This window comes from Mustela nivalis (assembly GCF_964662115.1).
Source record: "Mustela nivalis genome assembly, chromosome: 3".
Taxonomy (NCBI): Eukaryota; Metazoa; Chordata; class Mammalia; order Carnivora; family Mustelidae; genus Mustela; species Mustela nivalis.
This window is the reverse complement of record NC_139022.1, coordinates 2,693,810-2,703,981: the sequence shown is the minus strand read 5'-3', so window position 1 is coordinate 2,703,981 and position 10,172 is coordinate 2,693,810. Positions and strand designations below refer to the sequence as shown.

General features: G+C 34.7%; 1 pseudogene across 1 annotated transcript; it reads left to right on the top strand.

The window, feature by feature from the left end:
• Positions 1-8,940: 8,940 nt before the first annotated feature.
• LOC309861945 (olfactory receptor 14A16-like) lies at positions 8,941-9,874 on the top strand (annotated as a pseudogene). Its single transcript has one exon. The product of its transcript is annotated as an olfactory receptor 14A16-like (transcript).
• Positions 9,875-10,172: the final 298 nt, after the last annotated feature.

Here is a 10,172-nt window from a genome sequence, read left to right as displayed (position 1 = left end):
TATACTTTTAATGCCATTCCAATCAAAATTCCACCGGTATTTTTCAAAGAGCTGGGGCAAATAATCCAGAAATTTGTATAGAGCCAGAAGAGACCTCGCATTGCTAAGGAAATGTTGAAAAACAAAAATAAAAGAGGGGGCATCATGTCACCTGATTTCAAGCTTTACTACAAAGCTGTGATCACCAAGACAGCATGGTACTGACATAAAAACAGACACATAGACCAGTGGAACAGAGTAGAGATCCCAGATATGGACCCTCAACTCTATGGGCAAATAATCTTCGACAAAATGGGAAAAATATACAGTAGAAAAAAGACAGTCTCTTCAGTAAATGGTGCTGGGAAAACTGGACAGCTCTATGTAGAAGAAAAACTCGACCATTATCACAAAGATAAACTCAAAATGGATAAAAGACCTCAATTTGAGTCAGAAATCCATCAGAACCCTAGAGGAGAAAATATGAAGTAATCTCTTCGATATCAGCCACAGCAACTTCTTTCAAGATATGTCTCCAAAGGCAAATGAAACAAAAGTGAAAGTAAACTTTTGGGACTTTATCAAAATTAAAAGCTTCTGCACAGTAAAGGAAACAGTCAAGAAAACCAAGAGGCAACCCACAGAATGGGAGAAGATATTTGCAAATGACAGTACAGACCTAAGACTGATATCCAGGATTTATAAAGAACTCCTCAAACTCAACACACACAAAAAAGGCAATCATATCAAAAAATGGTTAGAAGATATGAACAGACACTTCTCCAATGAAGACATACAAATGGCTATCATACACATGAAAAAATGTTCATCATCACTAGCCCTCAGGGAGATTCAAATTAAAACCACTTTGAGATACCACCTTACACCAGTTAGAACGGCAAAATTTAAGAAGACAGGAAACAACATGTGTGGAGGTGATCTGGAGAAATGGGTACCCTTTTCCACTGTTGGTGGGAATGCAAGTTGATGCAGCCACTTTGGAGAACATTGTGGAGATTCCTCAATAAATTTAAAATTGAACTTCCCTATGACCCTGCCATTGGATTCCTGGGTATTTACCCCAAAGATACAGATGTCGTGAACAGAAGGGCTATCTGTACCCCAATGATTATAGCGCCAATGGCCACAGTCGCCAAACTGTGGAAAGAACCAGGATGCCCTTCAACAGACGAATGGATAAGGAAGATGTGGTCCATATACACGATGGAGTATTATGCCTTCATCAGAAAGGGCAAGTATCCAACTTTTGTAGCAACATGGATGCACCTGGAAGATATTGTGCTGAGTGAAATAAGTCAAGCAGAGAGAGTCAATTATCATATGGTTTCACTTATTTGTGGAGCATAACAAATAGCATGGAGGACATGGGTAGTTAGAGAGGAGAAGGGAGTTGGGGAAAATCGGAAGAGGGAGGTGAACCATGAGAGACTATGGACTCTGAATAACAAACTGAGGGTTTTGAAGAGGCGTGGGTGGGAGGTTGTCTTACCAGGTGGTGGGTATTATAGAGGGCCCGGGTTGCATGGAGCACTGGGTTTGGTGCAAAAATAATGAATACTGGTATGCTGAAATTAAATTTAAAAAATTTTAAAAATGAATAATTATCTCATCCTTAAACTCAGCACTAATCTTTAGTAAAACTCAGTATCTTCAAAATTAATTTATTCCATAGTATATGTGAAGTGTACAATGGAGTAGATATTTCCAAAGATTTCAGAAATAAGAAAAGTCTATCTGCTATTCAATAATTTTCTGTTTTTCAATATAACTAAATATGTGAAATATATATGAACTTAAAAATGGAAGAATATTAAAAAATGTTTATTCTTAGAGATTATGATTGCATCTCTAGAAAACTACAAGTAACATGTTGAAGCAATTGTTTAGTAATACGATTTTATAATATCTATATCAGAAAAGCAGTTGTAGTCTGTAGACAATTAGGCAGTTAATACACATGAAAGATAATGGAGGTGTTGACCCACGAATTTAATTTTGTTAACTCTTCTGTAAAATGAGCTAAAGAGAATTTTACAATGGTGTTTTGAAAGTAATAACTTTTAAAATATTTCTGAATGAAGAGGATAATGATGAAGAGTTGAAAAAGAAAACTGTACCCTGCCCTTCTTTTCAAATATTTGCTCATTTGTTTCTTTGTTTTTCTGTTTGTTTGTTTTAGAGAGTGTGTGAGTGGTGGAAGGTGCAGAAGTCAAGGGAGAGAGTCTTCAAGCTGACTCCTCACTGAATGGGGAGCCTGATGTCAGGCTTGATCACAGAACCCTGAGATCAGCACCTTATTCAAAATCTAGGTCAGATACTTAACCAACCGATCCAGCCAGATGCCCCTGTACCTTGTTTTTGTTGTTGTTGTTGTTGTTTAATAGTGTAATCCAAAATACAGAAATGGAGAAAATTATGTTTTGTAGGGGTGCCTGGATGGCTCAGTGGGTTAAGCCTTTGCCTTCAGCTCAGGTCATAATCTCAGGGTCCTGGGATCAAGCCCCATATCGGGCTATCTGCTCAGCAGGGAGTCTGCTTCTTCCCCCTCTCTCTGCCTGCTTCTCTGCCTACTTGTGATCTCTCTCTCTCTGTCAAATAAATAAATAAATAAATAAAATATTTAAAAAAGAAAAAAAAATAATGTTTTGTATACCCGATCTCAAAGCAAGATGCAATGATGAAATAGATCATTTGATCTAGTTGGATTAAATTAAAGCCCATGTCCAAAATATTACCACCAAAAACATTTTAAAAAAGTAGATAACTGCCCTTATATCTGAAAAGCATGGGACTGATAATTTCTGAGATCCCCAATATACAGTAAGCTTAATGACAGCAATAAAGATCAATAAATATAGGGGAGAAAGTTATAAAAAGACTGCTCACACAAAATTAAAGATAATCATTAATATACACTTTAAAACTTGCCCAACCTCATTGTAAATTAGGTGCATGCACTTTAAAGTAATGAAACTTTTTTTCCTCTCATAATGGTAAAGAAAGATCATCCCAGGTAAAGTCAGAATAAGAGTCTGCATCTTTTTAGTTTTTTGTTACAACTTTGATAATAAGTGAGGCAAAACTATAAAGTCCATTTCTTTCCAAGCACGATTTTTAAAAACAATTAATCTAGCTCAATTACCAGGGTACTAACCCAATCAACAATCACTTTAGAACAGTGAAAATGCAAGGACAGAATCCCATTATTCTGAGTGCAGTCTGTCCAGACATAATTTTGAATAAGATCATGTTATCCAGCTGAAAGAATCTGATGATGGTTAAACTTTACTTGCTCTGACTCTGTTTATGCCTCCTATTTTTTTGAAACCATAGTTGGATGATTATACTTCTGTAAGTATTCATTTTCTCATCTTCAAAGAGTGTGTGATAATATGTTTCATAGCTCAGAGGAGTTAACACAGATAAAGTAGGCAGAGTATTATGAACATTAGTTGTCAGTATAAACCTCTGAAAGTCCACAAAAAAAGAGACAAAAAGGGGGAGACCTCATTAAACCAACCCTCTACCATGTACAGGATTTTGGTGTTTCCCATGCTCTAAATAACTGAGACATGAAGTCCGTTTAAATAAAGAGAAGCACTCTGAAGGAAAAAAAGGTTGAAGTAAAACGTCTGCAAAAGCTTTTGATGGTGACCATTAATGATACAGGCAAGTTTAAGTTTGAAAATATAAGACATTCTAACATAAACTTTAGAAGTGAAGCCACTTGTGTTTGAATTCTGCCTTTATCCTGTGTGGTTTGCATGAGACTAGTTTTTTAAGCTGTCCACAGCCCATTCTATCCATCTAATGTGTTGTTTTTAGCATGGATGTAAGTCATATTTAATCACACATGAGAAAAACCTTAGAATGAAGCTAGTGTATGTTCTTAGGCAAGATCTTACTTTCCCAAAAGTGCATTTCACAAACTGTGATTCATTGTTGCCTTTGGCTGCCTGCCAAAATACATGCTTTCTTAGATTCTTTTATTCAAAACAAAAGAAAGCAGTTTCCTCACAAAACAAAACAAAACACACACCTATCTGATACTTAGAAGAAACAGAGCAGAAAAGGATGATGGTTAATAAACCCTCCTTCAGAGGGTATATGGATCTGACCTTTCAGCTATTTAAAACCAAAGATAAACAGTTAACATTAAAATCATTATGAGCCCTGAAATTTTTGAGTCTTCTTAAAATGTAAGATACATTAATTTTATTTCTATGAATGTCTGATTTAGCTTACAAATCATTAAAATAATAAATTCTAATACCCTGGCTTTATCACAGATAGTTAAACACTTAACATTTCTTTCAACATTTACAGCTTGGGGATTTCTTATCACTGGCAGGTCCAAGGAAGTGAAGCTCCCTTAGTGGCCCAGGTATGGAGGCCACAGTGAATTAGGCTGTTGGAAGTGTGCTGATATTTCAAATAAAAAAAGATGGCTTTTTTTTCCTGCTACAAAACTTCTAATAATTCAATAATAATGCAGGGAATTTCTTAATATCAGTGATAGCTTTTTTATTTTCTTTTGTAATTAACTCAGATATACATAACGTTTTTGTAACAAAACACAAAACACCTTGTCCATGCTCTTTGAGGCAAAACAAAACAAAACATAAGACAAACAGAAAAAGAGCCCTCAATTGTAAACTTTTTTTTCTAAGTCTTTAGTTACCAGAACAGTTGGCTATAGCACTAGAGTTCAGAACACAGCAACAGTGTTGCAGTGCGTGGGGGAAACACACACACACACACACACACACACACACACACACACACACACAAGCAGATATCAGTTGGGCACAAACTGGTACATTCTATCTATCTTCTGTCAGTTTTTGGAGCCCATTTGAATAAAAATGTGTCTAGAATTTTATCTGAACCTTGATTTCACTTTTATTATTCAATAAGGCATTCAAACCTTCCACACATCTTCTTTCTCTTAAATTATTTTGTATTTTCTCTTTCCATCTCATTGTTATTGGGGGGACATTTAATATGGACCTTTGTTAAATAACTCATAGGTATACCATTTAAATGATATACTCATTTTTTTATTCTTTCTCAAAAACAAAAACAAAATAAAACAAAACCCACCTTTCTTTCAAAAGTCACTAAACATAAATAACAGTTAAGTTCTCAAAAATACCAATGTTAAATGCCATTCTTTTTAAACTCTGAGAGTGCCACTGGCTGTCAGTGTAGACATCTAAAGGCTGAACCACTTGATTTATGTCCTGCAACCCTGCAGATGCCTATTCCATATCATGTCTGCACGCCATTGCTGTAAAGCATTCTACCTACACAATCTTCAGGCTGCCAAGGTCTTCTTTGTTCACACTACATCTCTGACTTTGGGCAACTTATATTCTCTTCTCTCTTTTATATGGCATTACTATTACAAGGGATAATCTTTTAATTTCCCACATTCTATATCCAAACTACCATGATATCCTCAGAATTCCTGAAGTATTTAGTGTCTGATGATTTGGTCCCATAAATACTACCTTACATGTATATTAGAATTGTGAGGTAGGAATATATTATGTTCTATTTTGTTAAATAAAGTAAAATTCAGAATAAGCAACTTTAAGATAAGTAAATGTGTCTCCAAAGAAAAGTTGAGGTTGCTGTTGAGAACTTATTTTGATTACTGAAATCTCCAAAGTAGACTTTAAAAATAGAAGTGAAGCAGGACATCTGGGTGGCTCAATTAGTTGAGCATCAGGATATGGTAATGCAGCAACCCTCAAATCCTTGCATGCATAGTTAAAACATCTCATTTGGCCTCATTCCTGAACTTCTGATCCAGCATGTTTGGAATGAAGGCCCCCAAATCTGCATTTCTAGAAAATTTCCAAGTGATGCTGATATTGTTGCCCAGGGGCCACATACTTCATGAACCTCTGGTCTAGCTGAGTAGAGATGTTGTAAGGAAAAAAATATCATTTTCCATAAATTCCAAGGGGAGCTCACAGACATAAAGAACAAAAAGGTGCACATTGACATTGGATAATAGAAAACAATTTGCAAAATATTTCATTTTTTTGTCTGCCGGTTGCTTAGCTAATTTTAAGACAAATGATATGAGGTGGGGTAAAAGATAGCATAGGTAGATGCAATTAGAATATAGTATGCATGAAACACCCTTTAAGGAAGTATAAAGATGATGTAGGAGAAACTAAAATGATACTCAGATAAACAGAAGATTTTGTTGATAGTATGATTTTCAACAATGTTATACATTAATTATATGTCAATAAAACTGGGGAAAAAGTAATCACCAAAATTACTTTTACTTCTCTTCTATCTTCCAAGTGTACTTTGGAGTTTCCACCAATCAAAATAAGTTCTTAGTAACAAACTCAACTTATTTCCTCTGGAAATCCAATTACTTAACTTAAACATATTTACTCTGTATTTACACCTTAATTATTCAAAAAAAGAACATAATATTTTCCTACCAAACAATTCTAGAAGAAAATACTTTTCCAGTTAAAAAATATGCAAGATACTATCCTAGATGTAATTACTTTTAAAAGCTGAATTCTACACATTTTTCGATGTTTTAATATGTTTTATGACATACAGTGAACTGCTTTTTATTTTTATCATATTGTGATTACATATAATGATTTTAGTAGAATATGAGTTTACAGTATTTTTTTTACAAAGCATATATATTTACAAAAAATCAAGGCAAGCATTTTTGCTGAACTTTTGTATGTTTATATTAATAATGGAATTTTAAACTTCAGGAGACAGGAAGAGAGCAAATCCCTGGAGTCGAAGTTTTATCAAGAATAAGAGAAAAAGTTTTGCTTGAAAATCAATAATACAGTTTAGGAAACACATTTTGCATTCAATGAATTAATGGTTATTAGATTAGGCATTTAAAATACAAGATGAAATTCAGGATCTACTTAACATAGCCCCATATGGAATCTTGCATAGGATATCTTTTCTGGATGTCATGAATAAATATGTAAATTACATGTGTCATCTAAAGGACATATAACATTTCCACTTTATGACTACACTACAACTTTCTGAAGGAAAGAACCCCTTCTCGTCTCAGCAAAGAGGTAAAGGATATGTGAGCTTGATGGAAAATCACAGGAGCATTTACAATTCTCAGGTATGTAGATGATGGGGTAACCCATACAGAATGGAGACATTGAGGAAAATGTAAAAAGAAATGGAAATCTGGCCAATCAGGTTTAAATCAGAAAGTGAGTTTGTTGCCCTGCATAATTAAATGGGACATGCGGCTACAAATATGATTCAATGTAACAATTCCTGAAAGGCAAAAACAACAATGTTGGAGAATCTGCTGAGAAGATAAAAATTTCTAACACATAAAAAATATAAATGAATATTTTGCTGCACAATTCAAATAGTTTAATACTATTCATACATCGTTTTTAAGCAACAAAATGGAACAAAAGGATTATTTGTGTTCCTGATAACTACCTAAAGTTTTTAACAAGATTTATATCTTTTCATAACTTTTGTGTTTTAATTTGAGCCACTGTTATCCATGGCAGGTGCTACAGGAAAAGTTTTAAAAATGGATAGGTTCATACTTATACAAAAATAAAACAAATACCAGTAAAAGATTTCATTAGTGAATGAGGGTACTGGCAAGATATTGCATGTGGTTCAGAAGAAGAATTATAGATATCATAAATATGAGGACAGATAAAAAATGGTGAAATTAATTTACAAATAAATACAAAATGGGTCTGAGTACAGAGCAATAGTCAATAACATTCCTTAGAAATGTAGCTGATTAGTGTTTTATGAAAAAGAATAATTTATATTATTAAAATTTACTAAGATTCAAGAATTGCAAAACAGCTCAAAGATATTACAATGCAATGATGATCCAATGCAAAGAAAAAGAAGGAAGGAATGAAGGAAAGAAAGAAAAGAAAAGAAGGAAGGAAGAAAGGAGTTTAAAATATAAAATAAAAAGAAAAATTATCATTTGACAATTTCTCAAAATTCTTGACTCAGGTGTAATGAAGATTGGATAAATAGAAGAAATGGTGCTTGTTAAAGACCTTGTTAATGAATTAGGCTAGTGTTTCTTCATTTGTTTGTTGGCTTTTGTTTTATTTTGTTTTTGTGGAGTCCAATGCCGGGCTTGAAACAATGACTCTGAGACCAAGAACTGAGCTGAAATCACATGTCAGACACTTAACTGACTGAGCTACCCAGGCGCCTTGCTGGGTATTTTTATACACATCATTCAGTTCAATAAGATAAGAAAGTTCATTCTGTACATTGGATAAACTAATACTCAGACAATTAATTAAGAATCAAAAAACTAGTAAATGAGTACGATTAAATTATATTTGGGATTGATTGTTCACATTCTATGGCTTTCCTCATTACCTATCACAATATACTTTATGAAAAATTCCATCTTATTGAGATGCAGAGTGTAGTTCTTGATCTGGATAGGTGGATGAAGTAGATGATTTGGAATGGACTGACACTCCGTTCAGTCACACTGTGGTGTGATCAACTGTGGTTCCCTGATGTCAATGGAGGCATTCTGGTGACAGTCTCATGTGATCTTAAATATTTTGATAGATGCATATGACAGTAAGAGAAAGGGAAATTAAGAAAATACAATAGAAAATTATCCTCATCTGAGTCTTAAGTTGCCTACTTTATTTTGTTTAATTTAATTTTATTTTTTAAGTGTTATAAGATTCAGCATTTATACACCACACCCAGTGCTCCATGCAATACATGCCTTCCTTAATACCCACCACCAGCCTCACCCATACCCTCACCCCCTCCCTTCCAAACCTTCCATTTTGTTGTTGTTGTTGTTTTGTTTTGTTTTGTTTTTTGGAGTCAACATGGTTTGTCTTCCCCTCTGATTTATTTTTTAGAGTAATTGATTAAACATACAGAGAAATGGACAACTTCACTTATGGGAGCATATTTTTCCTCATGGGCTTCTCCGATGTTAGGGAAACCCAGGTCGTACATGCAATGCTATTTTTGCTAATTTACCTGGTAGCTCTACTGGGGAATCTTCTCATCATCACCCTTACCACCAAGGATCATCAGCTCCACACCCCTACGTACTTTTTCTTAAAGAACTTCTCTTTTCTAGATCTCTGCCTCATTTCCATCACTGTCCCCAAATCCATCATGAACTCTCTAATGAATCACAACACAATTCCATTACTTGGATGTGTTTCACAGGTGTTTTTCTTCTTTCTATTAGTCAGTACAGAAGTAGCACTACTCACAGTCATGTCCTATGATCGCTATGTTGCTGTCTGCCATCCTCTCAGATATGACATCATCATGGGCCACAGAGCCTGTATGCAGATGGTGACTACTTCATGGGTCAGTGGAGGTCTCAAAGCAATTCTTCATACAGTTTCTACCTTTTCCATTCCCATGTGTGGGCTTCCTGAAATTCATCAGTTCTTCTGTGATGTCCCACAACTGCTCTCTCTTGCCTGTTCATATAACATAGGGGAATTTGTAGTCACTGGGCTCCGTCTAGTGTTAGATTTTTGGCTGTTTTGTGTTTATTGATATTTATTACATTTATATATTTTCCACTGTTCTGAGAATGCCTTCCAAGGAAGGAATGCACAAAGCCATATCCACATGCCTGCCTCACCTCCTTGTTGTGACTCTGTTTCTCTCTTCTGGATTTTTTGCCTATTTACATCCCTTACCCAAATATCCATCACTTTTAGACTTGCTAGTTTCTGTATTCTACACTGTGGTGCCACCCACCATGAACCCCCTCATTTACAGTCTGAGAAATAAAGATATGAAAATGGCACCAAGAAAATTGATAGGGGACACATACAATTTATCAATATAAAGAGTTAATATCACAGATATCATGATTTATGCATTCACTGACATAATCATACAAACAATCCATTGCATAGTCGGGTAATAACATTGGATCTGTAGAGTACAAATTATCATTAAAAAAAATCTCATTGTGTTCATTAAAGTGATACTAAGAAGTATCCTCCTTGTCCAGACCAAGTGTATAGCAAAACCAGATTGGTTCTTCTAGGGATTGGAAAGATGCATGATTTTTATATCTGTCATACTAATGGGCATTCCTTTTCCTGTGAAAAGCATGTAGGGACATGAGAAATAAGCTTTGC